A 21,515-nucleotide genomic window follows, 5' to 3' on the forward strand; every position below is an offset into this window, starting at 1 on the left:
AGGAGGCACCTTGTACGGTGCCATCAGTGAATAAATGAGTGAATTTGACATAATTCTGCAGGTTTATTCAGGACGTCAGAGCTGAGCAGCTAACTTTATTCTTCCGTATTAACCCTTTGAAGCCTGGATCGACGTGACTTTTTTGTGCTGCGATCAGATCCCTTTAAACCCAGAGCAAATTGGTTTGCTCTCTTTTGAAAACTTGGCAAATTGTAAGAAATCAGTAGTTAAAATTTTAAATAAGTAGGGAAAAACATCAAAAAATATCTAAGTTATACTTAAAATATTTTATTATTATTTTTAAGCACTTTTCCCTGGGTAATTCTCCTTTTTGTTTTTGGGTTTTGTTTTTATTTTTTATTCTTTGTATTTTTTTTCTGTTCATTTTTAGGTATATTTCTTGTACTTTTCACCTTTTTTTCGTGCAAATATTTGGGTAATTTCTTCCTAGGTTCCTCATTGCCTTCTTCCCATGTTTTAAATAAAGCCTCTTTTCTCAGGTTTCAAAGAGTTAAAAACAACAACACCAGCTATAAAAGCCAAATTTAAATACATTTCTGTGAATTACTGAATGGCTCAAAGCTTTGAAGCCTGACTCATTACATTGTCATTCAAATCAACATTTGAAGGCTGCACAGCTTCTTTTTTTCTTCAAAATTGATTTTAAAAATATAAATGTAATCATTTCCAAAATTCACGACATGCTAATGTGTTATTCTACAACTGATTTTTGGCATTCCAAAAACAAAAGCACCAAAAATTAAATTAAGAAAGTTGATGGTAATAAAGACTAACTTATTTGATTTGATGAATCAGTTTATTTAAATAGAGAATTATTTAATAGATTTATTTTAGGGTGATGATGTTATCCCAAATTCTGACAACAGACACCAAACTTCGATGAAAAGAACAAAAAAGCTCAAAAGAAGTTTCGAATGTAAAACAAAAAAGACATTTGGTCCTACTGCGAATTATAACGTACAGTATATTTTATTATCCTTAGTAACTGTACATTTAACTGGAGAAAGGAGTTTAAATGACTGGCTGCCAAAAAAATCGTACAAAACAAAACTTACGCACAGTTGTAGGACCAGCTTCCACATTTCATTTACATTTTTTTTCTATTTTAGCCACTTTGCTTCATGAAAAAGCGGCGAGTGGTTTAAACTGTGCCATGTCATTGCCAAAATCCTTCTTTTTGTTGATATTTGGCAACTTTTGACTCCACATGAGGCCTCTGATTTCAATAAATTGCAAATATACAAAGAACATGTTTCACTGTATCAACAGGATTCGATATCAACAGCGATAATTAAGTGTCTTTCTAGTTAAAAAGTTGTCCACTTCGTCTGTGTTTGTCCATTTGACTCAGGCTGTCAAATCCTGAGCTTCCAAGAATGCTTAGAAAAGGGGGAAGTTAAGGGATCCTGATTTCTTAACTTCCTTTCAGTCTTTGAACCGATGAGGTGCGCTTGTTTCCTTCTACTTGACGCCCCGGTCAGCAGAGCTGGTTGGTTTGGAGGGGGATAAGTGAGGAGAGGAAGAGGAGCCCAGGACAATATTGACCCATAATCCTTTGGTGTTGATGCCACCGGGGAATCCTGGGAAGAGAGGGAAACACAAAGTGTTAATTTTTTTAGTCTAAAGCCATATTTTGAATATCGTATAGTTAGAGAGGCCAGCTGTATAAGATGCATGAGCTTTTTGTCCAAAGTTTTTTAAAAGTATTTGCTTAATGTGCGAATGTGAAAAAGCATTAAATTCGATATTAAGTTTTTTTTCGAAGGCTGCGCAGCTCACCTTACACTGCAGTTCTCCCTTGCTCACTGGGAGCACTGGTCATTGCAAACTGGGAGGGAAGTATCATATCACCTTCTTTCTATTTTATCTTAAGTCACTCACTGTGATTTGATAATCACAGTTGTGCTGATATACAGTACAAAGGTACGACCTCAGGTGACAACATATTATGATTTGTTAGTTTATTGTGCCTCGCAGCACAAAAACACATTTCCTGCACGCTGCCTGCTGATCTGTGTAAGTTCGGTCTTCGTGTTATACACAGACCAGCTGCTTAGTATCATGAACGTTTATGTGTGTATTTCCAGTGAAATAAGAGAGTGTTAACAGTCGCCTTGGAGGCCTGTGTGATCAGACTGTATGTTGCTCCGGCGTGTGTCCGCTCACTGCCGTGATCTCTGTCATCTCGACTTGCATGAGACGGTTTGTGTATGACAGTGTCTGTGGTTTACCGAAACCCGTCCGGCTGCAGCTGCTTCCCTCCTGAGCTGCAGGATGACGGATTTTGCATTATGGAAAATTTTGCTCGGGTAGTTTTTTCATGATGATACCGGTCAGACTGGATTTCCTCTTTCCTCTTTAAACATGAATACAATCTAAATGTTAGATTATACCAACAGTTAATGCATGCCTAAATAACAGTTTAGAGCAGCTGTAAAGCAGAGTGATACATGAACTTAACTATTGTTTGAAACACATTGTAACATCTGATGTTGTTAACGGTCGAGTTTAGATTTAGGTAACAAAATATGGGGGAGTTATAGAAAATAGAAAAAATCAGCCTCAGAGGTTACCGTTACAAAATCCTGCTGCTATAAATGAACACCAAAGAGAGCACAAAATATATATCCACCCCCACCCCAGCTTTGTCTTTTTTTAGAAAGGAAACTTTCTATTTGTGGCCTCTTTTCTTGAAAGATTTACATCTTAATTTGGAAAGAATGAGCTTACAGACACAGACGTGTTGGTAAAGTCTTCCAGTGTTAAGAGTTCAAGTCCAAACTGTTCTGCACCGTGTCTGGAAAAACATTTGACCTGGTTTAAAAAGACCACTTTCCTCTGGCGCTTGCATTAAGAGTGCATGTGTGAACATGTGTGATTGACTGAATACTGACCTACTTTCAGAGTGGACGGTCGTGTCTTTGTATATATAGCATGAGTGCATGTGTAGATAGACTTGCTTGTAGACCTACTTCCACACCAGAGACACAAAAGTATGGGTTGACTGATATTGTTTTTTAAGGGCTGATACTGATTATTAGTACTTAATGAGACCGATAACCAATATTTGGAACCGATATGCATTTACAATAAAAATGAAAATGTTTGTGTCAGAATTTAGAATTTAAAACATAAAAAAGTCCAACACAAAACTTTCTTTAAATGTCGTTAGTAAATGTTTAATCAAAACTGAGACTTTCATCACCATATAAAGCAAGTTCTCAGCAACTTTTTTATAAAGTCAAGTAAAAATTTAAATAAATAATGAATAAATGAAAATAGCTCCCGCAGGTTTTACAAAGTTAAAGTTCCTTCCATGCAGACATTTTGTTTGCATGTATTGCAGACTGGCTTTCCTGCTGCTGGTTGAGTGTAATGTGCACACTTTTTCATTAATTAGTCAAATCTGCGATTATTAAAGTAAAACTAGAGGTTGACAGATTATCGGCCTGGCCAGTTATTAAGGCCCATATTTGGCATTTTACCAGTTATCCTTATCAGCATTTTATTTTAATGATCATTGGACTAGTTTTAGAAGAATTTACAAAAAAAAGTAAATTAATGTGAGTTTCAATCATCTTATTTCAGCACAGCTGCCCACCTAACATGCGTTTTGATGTTTGCAACAAAATAACTTGGTTAGGTTTACGAAAAATGATCATGTTTAATATAAGTTTAATATATAACAAAAACATTACATAACAGAGACTGTACAGAATTATGTATTGTTATGTTTGAAATACACAGATTTTCGTTTTCACATTTGACCACTGCGTGGATTGGTTTACACGGGGGATGACAACAATTAATCAACTGTTGATAAATCGGTTGATAAGAGATGAACGTGAAATTTAATGGATCAATGGATAGGCAATGCAATGCTGTAGGAGTATATATATTGCTTTGACTAAGGAAAAAACAAAATGAACAAAGTTTTTATGATTGCAGTCTTTAACATCACATTCATGTAATTTAGATTTAAGTGTTTTTTCCTTTTTTATGCTTTAGGCCCCTTGCGCTCAAGAGAAATCTTAATACCACAACAATATTTTAGGCGACAATGTCAAACTTTGTGCCAGCAGTTTTATAGAAATGTTGTTCCCAGTTAAGGTATGGAAGCGGTTGACTGGTCTGCTCAGAGCCGTGACCTCAATACCTTCAGGCTGAACTGGATCGCCGGCTGTAATTCAGGTCTTATCAGCCAACAGCAGCGGGCGACCGCAGTAAAGCTTTTGTATCTGAATGGCAGTAAATCCCTGCATTCAGCACTGTACTATATTTACAGTGTATGTATGTGGGTTTACCAGGAGGCGTGGTCATGGTGACCCAGAGGGTGATGTGTCTCTGTTTGTGTCTGACGGAGTCGTTCTGACAGCTGAACGCTGGTTTCATCTGCTCCGGACTGGGGGGCAAATCTAAGAGAGCGAGAGAGACATGCACTCTTCAGAGGTGGTAGACTGTTAACTGACTTAAAGCTAAATTCACTGTGACACAGACACTAGACGACAATATGGGAAAGAAAGAAAAAGGAAGCATAATATGTAGTCGGGTCACTACAGACCACTAAATATTTGAAAAACTTTAAAAGCGACTTTATTTTTGCTATTTAGATTCTGCTCTGCTCCTCTTTAACTCTTTGAAACCAAAAGATGTCAGATGGATTACTGTCAGAAACACGGGAAGAAGGCATCAAGAAATGGCCCAGAAATTAGCAAAAAATGTTGAAAATTACCTAAAAATAAGGTAAAAAGAGGAAAAAAGAAAATGATGTGATGAAAAAGGTAAACAGAAAATTATAAGAAATTACATTTTCTGGACTTATAACCCCCTCTCTCTAGCCATCTAATTTATTTTTATTATAATTTTTTTTAAATTATTTTATTATAAATTTTAATGTAATTTGTGGGTAATCTCTTACAACATTTGAATTTCCACTGGGGATCAGTAAAGGTTTATTTTAACTTAGTAATCATTATTATAAAAAAAAAACAACATTCATTAATTTATTATTTTTTAGTGTGGCTTTATTTATTTATATCCACGCTGCTAGTGACAAAATGTCCCTGTTAGAAACTAATCTTAACATAGGTGAACAACGGCAGAGGACTTCATCAAAGCGTGATGTTTTGACGTTTTTCTGTTGTTTTTCTCTTAAGGTGAGTTTCTACCTGCTTCAGTGTTCTTGGCACTCGTTCAAAAACATGCTCTTTTTCCCACAAAGTGAGCAGAAAGTAATAAAAGTCACGTGCAGCTCGACACAAAGCCAGACCTGAAGTCTGCGTATGTGCTGATTCAGTGTTTGCATGTACAGTGTGTGTTTTTGGCATGTGTGTTTCGTGTTCATGTGGGGATGTTTGCATGTTTTAAAGCATGCGTGCTCATGGTTGTTCATGTGAGAAGGATCTTTTTTAGATTTCACTTGGGTTTTCTCAGTTAACCTCTTTTAGTTCCAGGCAAAGGCAAATTATTTATTATGTATTTATGTTGGTGCTGGAGTGAATTTGTGCCATTGATTGATATGCCAGTGAGTTACTTAATATTTTAATAAATTATTTGATCTCTAAAATGTGATAAATTAGTCAAAATATGCGCATTAAAATGTACATCCGGGCCAACAGTATGATGCCATCTTCAAATCACTTGTTTTGGTTCCCTGCATGTTTATAGGGCTTAGTTGATAAATAATTTTTTGAAATTTTAGTATAACTAATACAAAAAACTATATGACAATAAAAATTAATTAGCCAATTATTTATCCATTTATTTGCTTAATTGTTTTGTTTATGAACTAAAAAAGAGATTCTGATGATAAGATTTTTAAATTATTTTTACCAACAAAAACGACAAACGAAAAGATTCCCATTTAAATGGGTAGAACAAGTTAATTGTGTCATTTTTATCTAAAATTAAAATTATGGTTGGAAAGCAATGGATTATTTTCTTTGTTCATTTTATGATAATTTTCTTGATAATTGTTTGGTCTGTTAAAAGTCCAAGCAGACATTTTTCAATTTGCTTATTTTTTTCCAACCAAGGACCAAAAAAATAAAGATAAACATAAGGATGAAGGGAAATGCAATTTTTGTTGCAAAAATAATTTATTTTCATCATCATAATGTGTTCAAATGAGAAATCAAAAAGAAAAAGAAAATGTTGTTTTTGGCGAGAAACTTGAATAATATAGTTGTTTGGCTGAGAAATTTGTTTTCCCACCAATATAAAATGGATAGTAGAGATCTTATAATACATATTTAAAACTACTTTTTACCAAATAGTAGTATCGATAAAAATTGGGATCGGTAAGGTATCTTGATAGTGGTATCAGTACCAATAAAAATGAAAAGTTCCTATCCCTAATAACAGATACTTATCTCAACCCTAGTTTTGGTAACGGTTTTTACTTCGTTTCGGACAAAAAACTGCCTTGTTGTGTTGACAAAGTCCATGTTAGCTGTACATATCATGTTCAGCTCCATACAGATATACATTAATCTTACTTTCTGTGCCAGATCAAACTTATCGGCTGTACATTAGTGTTGAAAGTATCAACCAGATAACTGAGTGCTATCTATGGAGGAAGGCAGAGTTCAGCCAGCGAGGTCAGAGGTTCAGTTTTCCTAGAAAAACACACGTGCTCCTACAATTTCCTGCTACCTTTACTCCTGTGTGTGTGTGTGTGTGTGTGTGTGTGGACATACTTCTATAGAAGTGATTGCGGGCGAGCAGACAGGCTGGAGAGTTGACGCTGGTCATGGTGTGTGGGATGTACGGGGTCGCTGACCTACAGGGTCAACATCCTAGAGAGAGACGGAGGGTGAGACAGAGACAGAGGGACAGACAGAGAGAGCGTCAGGACTCAGGTCAAACCTCAAAGCTACCTGATATCATCACTCCTGAGTCTAAAATGATGCTCAGCAGACGATTCAGGCAGGAGTTTATATGTTTTTATCAGCTGGATATCAGTATGTAAACAAATGTCAAATTAAAAACAAAAACAAAACAAAACTATATTTAGGATAACAATCACATTTAAGAGGGATGAGCTCCTGTTGGCATTTTATTCTCAACATCTACAAAAACAAAATACTTATTAGGAATACTGAGTTTAGCTGCAAGAAAAGCTCCAGCCAGATGCCCCATCTGTAGAGAACTGGGATGACCTTTTTAATTAGGCTTCAGGAGACTATCACTCAAATCTGTATTTTTATTTCTATTCATTTACCCTAAATTCTGAACACCCCATGTTCAAAGTTTTTATTTCTTTGTTTTTATTGTTGTTGCTTTTAGAGTGAAAAAAAAGAAAAGTGGTTCACTCTGTAAAATAAGAAAGACACATCTCATTACAAAAATAAAAGCTCCGTCTCTGCAAAATAGAAGATAGTATAAACTTGTGTTGATCGCCAGAGAGGAAATTCTGTTTTTAAGCAGCACAAGGACAGAAATAAGCATGGATAAAGAATGTAAATGAAAAAAAAAAACATGATTTGTATACAGCTTAAATGAAAAAAGATAAACATGATGACGATAAAATTGCAAGACAAAGTGACAGTGTGATTAACCCTTTGAAACCCGGATCTTCATCAGTTTTGTTTTGCAGCATTCACACACCTTTCACAAGCATTCAAACCTTTAAAACTTGAGCAAATTGGTTTGATTTATTTTGAAAATGTGGAAAAGAGTCAATGTGCATCAGCAGGCAAGAAATTACCCTCCAAAATAGAAAGAAATAAGTAAAAGTTGAAAAAAATGTCCTGAAAAAGAGACATAGAAAAATACTAAAAAAAATGCTAAAAATCTATTAAGAAGTGTGAAAATGTTAAGAGAACTGCATATGTATTTGTTCATAATATATAATCATACATATTAAAAATTCTGTTACAGAAATATGTTTATATTTATTTTGCAGACTAATGAGCTTCTTAAAAGTTCCTCATCAACTTTCGTAATATATCTTCTTGTAGAAAATTCATTTTTTCTTTTTCTTTTATTCTTTTTTGCAGCTTTATTTGTTTTATCTTATTCTAATTTAAATATATATATATACATTAAATATTTTGCAACATACATTTTGTGTGTGTAGTACGGAGAGAGCTACAGCAGTACTTCAGTGTGCAGTCCTGTGCTGTATTTGACTATATCTTTACTAGAAATAAACCGTTGGCAGTAGGACAGTTATGATGAGCAGTGTTGGGCAGAGCAGACAGAGAGGAGAGCGCCACCTACAGAAACTCTAACTCAGGGTCCAAAGAATAACATCGGAGGGTGACGTGGAGGAAAGAAAAGATGGTAAATACTGAACTCAGCTGAACGTCCAGATGAGCAAACAGAGGAATCGAGTTATTCCAGTGAACGCAGTGACAGTTTGTTCAACCCTTCACCTGGAGACCTGGTGCTGCTATTATTAGATACTTTCTGCATGTGTGTGTGTGTGTGTTTTCTGATCTTTACACAGAGGAACAACAAGGGAAATACCAAACATGGTCTTCCTGTCCATATACATTATATATCTCTTGTTTTAACCCTTTAACAGTCGCAGTAACAAATACTTTTGCAAAAAATGATACATTATAGACCATAGAATATGTTAACAAAATGCGTCATTTTATTAAGAAAACAACATTTTCCTAGAATAATGCATTGTAAAAAAAGAGGGCAAAAGTCGGTCGGGCAAAAAATATGATAGAAATCTGAAAAAAATACAGTCATACAATAAACATTTTAAACAACAAATGAAAAGATGCAAATAAAAATTAATCTGGTGAAAAAAATCTGCATAGAATTTATGGTTAAAAAAATCTCAATGTTATATAAAAAAAGAATTGAAAACAAAATAAACTTAACAAAATAAATAAACAAAATAACTAGAAAAAAATAAACATATAAAAAAAAAATCTGTTGAAAATGCATGGTCAAAACCCCCTAATTTTTTAAAAATAGAATTGAACAGAATTACAGTATAATCCAAATACTAAAATTCATTTTATAAAAAAAGTAAAAAATTACATTGGGTTTTGCCAAGTTTTTAGTGAAGGAATTTGATAGCAAAAGATGTCTACTGTGCTGTTACAATGCCTGTTAAGGGGTTAAAGCCTTTAGAAACATAGCAACAGCCCGCTCTAGTACGTGGACATGTCTAACAGCCCGCTCCAGCGTGGACATGTCCGACAGCCCGCTCCAGCGTGGACATGTCCGACAGCCCGCTCCAACTGGAGCAGTTTTACAAATTGTCTCTCTCCGGCGAGGTTTTCCAACAAAACACCTGACATTGTGCGTGACCAATATGCACCGAGGTGGCTATTAATAACACCCATACTACTGATTCATCACATGTACCTGTACCTAAATGTAAGCCAGGCATCACCAACTGGTGGACCACGATCCGAAAACTTTGTCCTATCCGAACCCGTGGCCAAGTTGTAATAAAATGTAAGAATGAGAACAATATTTTTTAAGGAGTAGTTTTGGGCAATTAATTGAAAAAATGCTGACAAGCACATAGGCATAGCATCAGGTGACCTATAAAAGCGGGAAAACAAATATTTCTATTGTAGTTTTGCAAAATATGGCTTTTTGGAATCGCCTGAAATACTACCTCATGCGAGCACAAAAACTTTCTTGCAATAAATAGGAGGTTTTTTCTGAAATTGACGTCTTTTCATTAGGCATATTTTATATTCCCAATCTCAATTTGCGCAGTTTGAGGGTTAATGGAAACCTGCCTGTTGTCTCTCTAACAACCCGACTTTCTATTTGTTGGGACTTACAAATATGAGTCCAGAGAAAGTTAATGAATACTGAGTAAAAACTACCAGTGTTGTCAGTCATAACATCTTGTTTGGCTTTGATACATGAACAAGGTGTTTTATTTGTGTTTATGGTCAGTTAGGTGGGTCAGAAATCAGGTCTGAGTCTTTGGACCAGATAATCCTGAAATGTGGGTTTCTGGCAGTTTGGATGTTGCTGTTTATTTAGCGTCTCTCCTGCCCTGGCTCAGTCAGAGCAGCCCTGTTAGCTTTAGATAAGAGTTTCTTTTTCTGGTAACAGAAACTCTCAAAATATGTATTTTGGTGATGAAATCGGTGACCGAGTGTGCAGCGACAGCTTTCATGGAAGCAGCTGGTCATTTATTTGAACAGATAAGATAAGCTCGAAGGGTCCAGGGATCATGGATCTGTTGGGAAACGTTGCCGTTCCAGTTATTTTTGTTTTTTTTTCACATTTCACTGACCTCCTGCATAAGCTGTGTCCTTAAAGGAACATTACAAAATGAATTTCATTTGACGCTTATTCAGTTGTTGTTGCTGGATGATGTATGCCCAAAAACTTCTCTTATGTGCAAATATCTAAAGATAAGACAGAAATGGACATACCTGAAAACCATGCCGCTGCGTGGATGCTCGTCAATTCAGTAGGCTATTGATTAAATATGGGCAGTGTGTTTAGGGTGATTTGTTTCCAAAGTGGATGTTTCTATGACACACTTAACCCTTAGGAACTATTTAGTGCATTTTATGCACATTTCATTCCTCATTTTTTGATAATTTTGGCTGTGCTCATGCATATGGCATACATTTTAGCAAGGTTGTGTATTTTTGTTTAATCTTGGAATTTCCAGCTCAGCTAATCTAAAATACACTGTGGAAACTAATTTGTTACATTCATACTGTTGAGTGCAAAAATGCTCCATTGAAACCCATTCAAACTGACATTTTGATCCCACAGCCATCAAAGCATAAAAACACAAACTGTATTATTTTTGGGTGTCATTCTGGGCTTTTGCCATGGAATTTGTAATTTATAAGATTTACCACCCGATAATGTAATTTTACACCATATTTAACATATGGAGAAAATACATGCTATTTCCACTAGGTGCACTGTCACAATCAGTGTTATCCCAGGCTGTGATCATCAAAAAAAAACCCAAACTGAGCATGAGTATATTAAAATAACTAATTTCTTGTGGGGTTTTTTCCCATAGTGGCATCATGACATAAACCTGGTATTTAAAGGGTTAAAAATGAATGACTAATTGATATTTAGGATTAGGACTGATGGTGGTCAAACAATGAACTCGGAGAAAGTAGAAAATCATATTAATGTATATTATTTTTTAAAGCTTGATTATGAATAGAGCATTTTGTGCACAGAGCCATACGAGTGTGTGTTATTAAAGCGAACCTTAAGGGTTAAAATGGTTTAGAGACACAGTCACAGTCTTGGTTAGATTAGTATGTTTGGTCATGCTGGTATGAAAACAGCATGTATGTGTTGGAAGTATTTCACAGAGTGTGTGTGATATTTCATATGTAGGCGACGTCTTCACGCGCTGCACTGCTGTGCTTCTTCATATCTGTGGTGTGTACGATACCAGCCAAATCACCTCGAGAAAATGTTATCATAGTACAGTTCTGTAAACCAGGGATATGCTGTATGTTTCCTAAGTATCATATCAGCATTTCTAAAGTGACCTATAAAAGCAGACTTTCTCATCAGGAGGTAGAGCAGACGGTGTAATACTTACTCTATTTGACAATACATAAATTGGGGAAGTATTTCGCCAAATTAATGAAAATGAGTCCCACTATAGACAGTTTTCCATTCCAGATTTGCATGAAAAAGGAATATTTCTAAATCACACAGTTGCGAGCCCTGCCTTATATAAGGGGAACCTAAACACAGCTTATATAAGTGTGGTCTGCCAGGAGGATGTAGGGGAAAGGTCTCAGCTGCCCACTGTTCTCCTTTTCTTTACTGAAACCTTAAACTCTCGCCGTCTCTCTCTTTCTCTCTCTGTCTCTCCGTCCTGTTCATCTGTGCGTATCTCACACATGATGACATACAGAGCTTTAAGATTATAAGATTAAGATTAGAGAATGAAAAAGGAGAAAAAGTAATCTCTCCTTTTATGACTGTTGCATCTATCGGTAGATCTGAATGAGAGCATCAGCTGAAAAAGGAAAGACAGAAGCAAGAACAAAGGAAAGAGAGATGGAAAACTGGCAGGAGTAAGGGAAAAAGAATGAAAGGAAGAAAGACAGACAGAAAGAAAGAAAGAATGGATGAAAGAAAGAAAAGATGAAGGGAATAAGGAAAGGAGGAAGTAAGGATGAAAGAAAGAAAGAAAGAAAGAAAGGATGGATGAAAGAAAGAAAGAAAAGAGGAAGGAAAGAAGAAAAGGAGGAAATGAGAAAGGAAGGATGAAAGAAAGACAGAAAGGAGGGAGGAAAAGGAAACCGAGATGAAAAATGGACAGGAGAAGTAAGGAAAAAAGGAAATGAAGAAAGAAAGAGAGAAGGGAAGAAGGAAAGGAAATAAGAACTGAGGAAACACTGAAGGAAAGAACAAATGAAGAACAAAAGAAAAGAAGAAGGAAAAACAAAGAAAGAAAGAAGTGAGAAACAGAAATGAGGAAAGAGGAAATGAGAGAGAGGGAAGTGAAGGAAGAAAGAGAGGATCGAGAAAAGACTGAATTGGAGAAGTGTTAAGAAATAAGTGAGAAAGGAAGGAAAGACAGAAAGAGGGAAAGGAGGAAAGAAAGAAGGAATAAAATGAAGGACAGGAAAGAGAAAAAAGAGAATCAAAGAGGAAAAACAAAGTCAGGAAGAAGTGAGGGGTGAAAAGGAAATGACAAAATAGGACATGAAAGAGAAACAGAAAGTAAGAGGATTAAGGAAAAAATAAACGGGGAAAGAGAGAAGCAAAGGAGGAAAAAGATGATGTGGACAGAAAAGAAGAGGGAAACATGAAAGATGAGATATCAAAAACAGAATACTGTCAGCACTTTTGCATGCACTCTAACCCGAATGTCCGAAAACTATTTTTCCTAAAGGAGACAAAAACGGCTAATCTGATCAGATTTATTCCCCCTGAATGGTTTATTCAAAATAAAGCGTTTTATTCTCACGCAGAGACCCACCTGTACATAAGCTCCTCTCCCTCAGTCTAAATCTCCTTCAGTTTAATAAAGCGGCTGCAGCGGCGTGCAGGAAATGAGCTCAGGCAGCTCAGGTTCTGCAGGTTCCCCTCTGAGGGGGAATGACGGTGCAGTTTTGGGGTTTCGTGCAGCGCAGGAGGGCTTCTGTGTTTTTGCCACAGAGTCAAGTAGCTTCCAAGTCAAAAGGTCAGCATCCGTTTTTACCACAGACACACAGCAGCTTCTTTTAGCTCCGCCGTGACCTACATTTGAGGCAGATGTAGGTCAGAGGTCACTGTTAGGTAAACAGGAGGGTCTCCTTCCTCCGGCATGACGGTGCAGACTTTACTGAGATTATCAGTTATATTATTCATATTTTCAGTCACAGTGCAGAGTAAGTTCAGTCCAGCTGCACGTGCAGACCCACACTGAACTCCTGTGACAGCTATCAAGAATTTTTTTTTTAATGCTTTTTTTAAAGATTTTTTTTTGGCTTTTACCTTTATTACATGTAGTAGGGGTCAGCTGATAATGGTTTTCCAGGGCCAATACTGATACCAATTATTAGTACTCATAATGAGACCGATAACGCATATTTGGAACTGACATACATTAACAATAAAAATGAAAAAATATTTCTGTCCAAATTTAGAATTGGGAATATAACAAAACTCCACCACAAAACTGTTTGAATGCCTTTAGCAAATGTTTAATCAAAACAACATCAAAAACAGCAATGTCCCTGCAACTTTTATGGGGAAAATTTAAATAAAAAATGAATGAATAAAAACAGCTCCCTGAGGTTTTATAAAGTAAAAGTTCCTTCTGTGCTGACGCTTTCTTTGCATGAATTGCAGACTGCCTTCCCTGCTGTTGGCTGAATGTAATACACACACTTTTTTTATTAATTAATTTTATTGGCGATCATTAGAATAAAACTCTGATGCAGATAATTAGCAAAAAGCCAAATATCAGCCCAAATTTGAAATATTTTCATTTAATTTTTTTCACAGTTTCCTGAAGCTGGGTTAATTTGGGCATGGTTATCCCCGATCTATATCACAAAATATGGATAAAGCAAATCAAAAATTCAAGTCAGCAGTCAGTTGATACTAATTTAACACGCCAAACTGAAATCCCTCAACACTCCTTTCAATAGGGTGCGTTCAGAAACACTCACTCTGAGTGACGGAGCGCACCACGGCACAAACTGGACTTCTGATAAATTCGTTGTGCTGTTGGACATTCGGTTGTCCAGAGCGCCGCGCTCTGGGAGCGTCACATCGTGCTCTGAGCACTCTGTCTGCGGAAAAGGAGCAGCAAAACACCAAGCGGAGCAAATGTGTAATGAACCTGTGAGGGCGACAAACGCCTTAACAAGAAATGGCCCAAAAATAGAAAGAAATCAGTAAAAAGCTACAAAAAATTACCTGAAAAAAGAAAAGAACAAAACAAAACATTTTCAGCTGGAAACAAACAAAACAAGTATTGAAAGCAACCTAACACAGACCAAACATGTATAATAGTTTTCTCTCAGCCTATATAACTTAGTCTCATGTTTGTGGCCGTTGAACAAAAAGCTCTTTCAGTCTCTAATCCACTTTCACTTCTTCTCAGTCTGACCTGGTTTGAGAACGTTGCAGCGGTTCACACATAATCTCACTAAATTCTTTTGATGAGATTTCCATCCTGCTGGTTTTCTACGTAAACTCACACAATATTTTACTAAAAACACAAACTCGATGACAGAGAATAGTGGAGTGTATGGGCTACAGTGTGTTTAGCGAGGGCAGTTTTGTGCTTGTCACCTCCTGCAGCTGTAAACGTTGGTTATATAAGAGCAGATTTTTCTCTGACGCCTGTGAAACAACAAGTCTCTATTAATACTGAATAATGACATGAATGCCACGGAGATTTGCCTCGTCTGCAGACAGCTGGGCGATAAAGTCTTAGACAGCAGGGAGTTTACAAAACCGAGCTTTAAATCCTACAACCTCAGAGTGCACTTTACCTTCTGCAGGATTATATCAAACAGTATCTCTGTGCTCATAAACTCATAAACACTTTAACATGCTGCACTCATGCAGCCTCTCCCTGCAGAGTATCTGACACTGCAATTTCAGAGGTGCTTCTTATTTCGTCTTTTTAAAAAAATATTGGGCATTAAGTAAAGTTGTTGTTTAAAAATCTCAATAGTCTCTGATTAGGTTTTAATATACACTGTCATGGGGGGCGATAACAGTGCTCATAGTCAATAATTAAAGGAAAACTCCACTTGTTTTGAGAATCAAACTCTCCCTGCCTGAGTGGCGTGAGAGGCATCTCTGAGACGTCTGCAGTCTTTCACTGAGGACGACAGCTGCAGACAGCTTGGTTTCATGGTAGCTACATGGGGGTTTTCCATCAGTGGCCTAGTTTGACATTACTCAGTCTGAGACTGCGAGTGCTGCAGAGATTTGTATTCCTATTACAACAGGGCTACCCGTTTCAAGGTGTGCCTTTTTGGCTTTTTACACGGCAACGGCTCTTGCATGAAACGTTACATTTTTGTTGTGGTTTGGCCTTTTGTCCACACACAAATGGCGTTTTGGGGGTCTAAAAGTGCAAACGTTTGAAAACAGCTTTTGAAACAGCACCACTACTGTAATCATCTGTTGGTTCTCGTGCGTGTGTTCGCCATTGTTTGTTTATACTCATCACTCTGTAGAAGAACGCCTTCATGCACATGTGCATGGTGTTCTTCTGTGGTGCGCCGTTACAAAGTTAAACCGCCAGTTACTGGCCTGGCATGCAGCGTTTTCGGTTGTTTTTGTGGATCCGTGTACACGAGGATTGTTCACAATGTTATTATATGAACGCGTATTTTTTCAAAAACACAAAGGGAAGACTTATCCATTTGTAGCTGAGTCGTTCTTGTCTAAACACGACCTTTAACGGAGAATGACTTGTGTCGAGTGATGATGTGTAAAGCAGCAGCTAAAGTTCCCAGTTGTTTGTGTGTTTATGTGTTTGTTTGTTAGTTTTTTTACTAAGTATGTTTTTCCATCACACAGCAGGCAGGTGAAACACGTTTACCTGCTGGAGGTGAGCTGTTTGCAGAGGTGCAGTAAGAGCCTGCTGTCTGCAGACAGTGCAAACATTTCATTGCATTGCTGACTGTGTGTTAACTTGCATATGACAAATAAAATAAATAAACGAATAAACAAGGCTGTTTCTGCTTTTACTCTCCTCCCTGCAGTTTGAGTAATTTGTTAACAAATTGCAGCTAATTCTGTGATAAACACTTTTCATTTCCTATAGATACTTCACAATAAGAATTACTGTTACTTTGTTACATAAAAACTTTTGTTATGAAGTTGCAAAATAAGGAAATGCTGGGTTTAGGGGCTGCAACTTAACACACTTCTGAATGTGAAACAATAAAATAAAGCAGAGATTTAAAGTACAAGCATGAGGCAGAAGTAAATTAAACTCTAAACCACAGAGATTCAGTCAGAGGAACACACACACTTTAAAAATGTCTTTCTCTTTGCTCTCCTGCACAGTCTCGCAGAAACACAAATGTGCTTGTTTTGGGGGAAAAGGGGGCCTTCTGGGGGTGGTATTAGTCGGGGAGATCACTGGTAGAGGGTGGGCATTTGTGCTTTTGGATCGACATGCCAAGTTGTTTTTGCGCCATTTTTGAAAGTCTTGCTGTAGCGTAGTGTGGAAACCGTGTTCGCATATGCACGCTCACGCAAGACCAGCTAGAGCTCGTGGCGGAGGCTTCCAGGCTGCATGTACACACTGGCATACAGATACCGCGAACTTTTGCTGGTGCGGCAGCTGGAGTCAAAGCATTTCTGTCTATTGATTATTAAGGATTTTGTGATATCTATACTCGCCTTTAATGTCTTACAGGGCACGCTCATTTATGAGCTCAGTAAATCCATGAACATGATTGTCATGTTGCCCTTCTACTGGACTCTGTCCTCACAATGAGCAGTTAAGATGGCGAGTAAAATATTATCACAACTGATAAGAACAGGTTGTAAACAAAATACCTAGAAATCTAAAGCCAAGTTAATTTCTGATATCTGCTGACAGTAACGTTGTTTATGTCTTCATTCACAAGTTGTCTGATCCTCTGACTGTTTTTTATGCCCTTATAGGAGAATATTATTATAATGTCATGACTGAATGAATTTGTTAAAATTCACTAACAGGTGTCTTTGGATGGAGAGGTTGACATATATTGTAAAAGATAACAGAAAATGTTTTTTTTTTGTATTTGGGACTTATTTATGTCATCCTTGGACAACAAAACATGTATCACTGACTGAAAGGGAAATGTTATATGGATTACATGGAAGTATTGATCCTGCCTTTTATTTTTTTTATTTTTGTTTTATTTGAGTACTTGAGTACTTTGCTTTTCTATTTTTTATGTTTTTAATTTAATATTTTTTTATTTAAAAAAATCTAATTAATTATTTATGTACTTTTGTTAATTTATAATCTGTTATTGTTATTATAATATTTTATTCTTATAGTCATTCATTTTATTTTCTTTGTAGGAATGTGTGACTGTATAAGGGGACATATCATTGTACATTGATGTAGATTCTTCGATATACACTTGAAATTTTAATTAGAATATTTAAAAAAAAAATCACTAGCAGGTTATTGAAAATTAAAGTTTAACAGCTGTGAAACACACCAGAGCAGGATAAGTTCAGACCCGGTCTGTGTTGGAATATAATGGAGTACAAATGTAACTGGAGCTGTTTGAGGGCCAAGAGTTCCCCCTTCAACTTACATGCCAAAAAGCCAAAGGGCAAATGGTGACACGCTCAAATGAAAGCCAAGTGTCAAAAATAGATAAATACGCTTTGACAAGACTCGTTAAAAGAATTAAATCTGCCGCACTTTCAGACATTTTCCCAACCAGAAGTTTAAAGCTGCAAAACGTGATCGCTGTTCAGATCAGGTTTTTCGTCAGGAGTCTAATTTTAGAAGCAAGAACATGACACACAAATAAAAAAGTTACGCTTTGCCTCAAAACATAATGCTTTGAAATAAAATAAAATAATTAAACAAAGAATTTTGAATTAAATAATTAATAATAATAATGAAATTATAGATTTTTGTGCAAGCCAAAGTCCCTTAAAAATAGGCTCATCTTCATATTTAGTTGACTAAAATAGATCATTTCAGTTTCCAGAAAAGGAAATGGAGCTATCCTTGGCACCATTTATCTTTACAGTCTGCACTTGATCAAAACATACAGAGAAAGAAGCACTGAAACATGACGTTTGCTCTCAGGAACAACTCAGACAGCAGCTCTGGTCAAGTGTTTACCGCTAACACGACGTTCCTGCAAGACTCAAATAGCAAAGGTCAAGATTATCACGGGGACATTTTCATATTCCTGCTGACGGTGTTTAAAAAAAATTCACGTAAACAAGCTTGAGAAGTTTAAAAGTCTTACCTTTGCTCTCCGTTTTGTTGTAATCGGGCTTTTTAGATCCAATCTCAGGGCAGTAAAGACGCAGAACAAGATGAGATAAATCCAGAGAAATGTTGTGATCAGAAGTAAAAACGGCGACAAAAGCCGGGGTGACGGGTTGATGGATGGAGGGATGATGGCGCATCAGCAGGCCGATCAGTTTCTTGTTGCTTCACTTCCTCTAAGCTGAAAAGTGTTTCTCCTTTTCTCTATGCGACTCGCGTCCCTGAAGCTTTATTTGCTGAGGAGGCAGACCGCTCCTCTCTCTTCCCTCCCTCACCCCCTCCCTTATCCTCCCTCATGAGCTTCCTCCCGTCACTCTCTCAAGTGTTCCTCAGTCTCAGCCTCTTGTCTTGGTCTTTAACCGGCGCTTTTCAGGAGGAGCAGAGATGTATCCACAAAAATAAAATGAAAAGACTGCATCAGTTTTAACAACAAAACCCCCCAAACTGGTCGTGTTTTAGATCAACTGTTTGTTTTCAGAGGCTTTTGAGGCACCGAGTGTGAGGTGTTGTGACACAAAAAAGTGGTTAATTTTTAGTGAGACATCGTTGTGTTTCAGTCTAGGTAGTGACACAGAAAGCTGTTGATCTTGGCGAGGCATCACTGCGTTTCCAGTGACATAGTTAATCGAAAAGCGATTGATTTTTTTGTTAGTGACACAAAAGCAATTTACTTTTAGAGAGACATCACAGTATTTCCTGTGAGATTCTGAAACAGAAAGTGGCTGATTTTTAGTGAGACTTTGCTGCATTTCCAGTCTAGATAGTGACACAGAAAGCTGTTGATTTTAGTGAGACGTCGCTGCGCTCCCACTGATATAGTGAGTCGAAAAGTGTTTTTTGTGAGACATGGCTGCCTTTGCCAGTGAGATAGTGCTACAGAAAGTGGCTGATTTTTGGTGAGATATTGCTGCATTTCTAGTCGAAATAGTGATTCAAAAAGCAGTTGTTTTTTTGAGACATTTCTGCGTTTCCAGTGAAAATGTGACTCACATAGTTGATTTTTAGTGAGACATCAGTGTGTTTCCAGCACGATAGTGACATGAAAGCAGGTGATTTTTTGTGAGGTAATGCTGCATTTTCTGCAAGACAGTGCCACAAAAAGTGGCTGATTTTTAGGTAGATATTGCTCTGTTTCCAGCAAAATTGTAACACACATAGCAGTTGATTCATCAGACATCAGTGCATTGCCAGCGAGATAATGAAATGAAAAGCAGGTAATTTCTAGTGAGACATTGCTGTGTTTTCAGCGCCCCCAAACTGGGTATTTTAAACCAAAACATAATCTTTTTCTAACTGTAACAAAGTTTTTTGTGCTGAACCCATGGGATGAAATCGTCAGTCACTTTCACACGGTTTAACCTTTTACGAGAAATATTAGGCGTACATCACACGGAGACAGTGACGGAGGGTGTTGAGGGAGGAATGATGGGAGAAAACATTTCAGATCAGGTCTTTGTTGAGCTTTATAAAGGTTTATGAGGATGTAGATTTGTTGCATTTGGATGTTTTTGGATATTTCACTTCACTTTTTCATAGTATGTTAAAGGGCACACGGTGGCATTTCAGATTTTAAAAGTGAGGTCAGTTCACTTGACATGTACAGTCAAGAAAAGATCATACATGTTGTGTCTCTGTTAAGGACACAGCGGGACATAAACGTGACCAGCCGGAAAACAGGAAGAGCAGGTTTCTGAGTTTGTTTTTTCCTCACGTGTTTGACTTTCAGAGAAAAAGAGTTAGATCATTTTACATCCTGGAAAGTGTCTCTTTCTATTTTTACCTTCAGGGCAGAGACATGTCCTTTCCTGTCTCTGTCTTTGTCTTTAATTCCTACACACTTGATGGATGTCCAAGTTGGAAATTACCTTTTCTGGTCATCCAAAGTAGAAAAAAATATGCTTTTTTCACTTACAACTAGTAGCACATATTCATACAGATAGTTCTGTTTTTATTTGCCCCGCTTTCGAGGTATCGGCCTTTGAGATTTTTTACCTTTACCACAAACTGAGTTTGCAAATATACATCAACAAATGTGACTCACACGGTTCACATTAATTAACAGCAAAAAAATATATACACAGTTTATCGGAGATTTATGACGTCATGACTCGTATTTGTTGACTATTCTCTAACATATTTTTTTCTCGAAGAAAAACAGTGTTATGGGTTTGTCAATCTATAGTTTACATGTTATTCATGGCCTTTTGATGTAATCGATTATCAGCCCAGAGAGGCGTTTTGCTTGAGATCCATATTGAGAATTTAAAGGGGACCTATTATATTTTCCATATTTTGTGTCTTATATAGATTAAGATATTTTTAAACACTTCATTTCCAACAGTTTTACATGACGCCTTAATCCTGGTGTACGCTGTACGATTTCGGGCTGTCTCAGTCGATCAGAACAGGATTAAGTGTTTACGTTACATACACTGTTACATGTAGCTACATGCTACATGCTAATGTCTGGGAAACATGGACATTTTGTCGCCGATCTCGTGGATTTCTCTGATATTTTGGTGCTTTTTCCTGCTGGGACATGTCCGGGTGTGTTTAGAAGCTTTTGTTGGTGATTTTTACTCTAAAAAAGTGCTGCTATTCTCCATTATAGTCATTCCCTGTGTGCACTGACAGTGCAGAGACGCAGAGATAGGGAAGACCTGGACACACTGACCACCAGTCAGAGCAGACGGGCGAAAGAAACATGCACTACAATATAGGGTTAATGCAGGTGTTTCAGCACAGACAGTATGAAAACAATACGTTTTTTTTTCTTTTTAAAGAATGTAAATGTGTTCTCAGAGAAACAAGTATGAACCTGATCCTGATCATAATAGGTCCCCTTTATACTGCTAGCAATCCCTGTTATGTAACATACTTCCCGCACAAGCATTTCGCTTTGCACAATATGCCGAAACTGTCAGCCACATATATTGACATGGCTACACTCGCTTTTATGACACTATTTAGCTGTTATTATTTTCAGTGTTTAGTTTTTTTCTATAACTTTTTAAGCTGAAATTTGCACGAGATTTTTTGTTCGTGCTTTGTTCTGCTGCAAAACTCTAATGTTGTTAATGTGATT

At 37.0% G+C, this 21,515-nt stretch overlaps 1 long non-coding RNA gene across 2 annotated transcripts; it reads right to left on the reverse strand.

The window, feature by feature from the left end:
* Positions 1–795: 795 nt before the first annotated feature.
* Positions 796–18,708, reverse strand: LOC148188639 (uncharacterized). 2 transcript variants are annotated; one of them, XR_015777375.1, is made up of 4 exons: positions 18,408–18,708; positions 6,720–6,818; positions 4,326–4,436; positions 796–1,601 (listed from the first exon to the last, which is right to left on the reverse strand). It is a non-coding gene; the product is annotated as an uncharacterized LOC148188639 (long non-coding RNA). The 2 variants fall into 2 exon arrangements; XR_015777376.1 differs by lacking the exon at positions 18,408–18,708 and adding an exon at positions 12,941–13,076.
* Between the last annotated feature and the right edge of the window lie 2,807 nt (positions 18,709–21,515).

This window comes from Plectropomus leopardus, chromosome 9, assembly GCF_026936395.1.
Source record: "Plectropomus leopardus strain MGB_pleo_1.0 chromosome 9, ASM2693639v1, whole genome shotgun sequence".
Lineage (NCBI taxonomy): Eukaryota > Metazoa > Chordata > Actinopteri > Perciformes > Serranidae > Plectropomus > Plectropomus leopardus.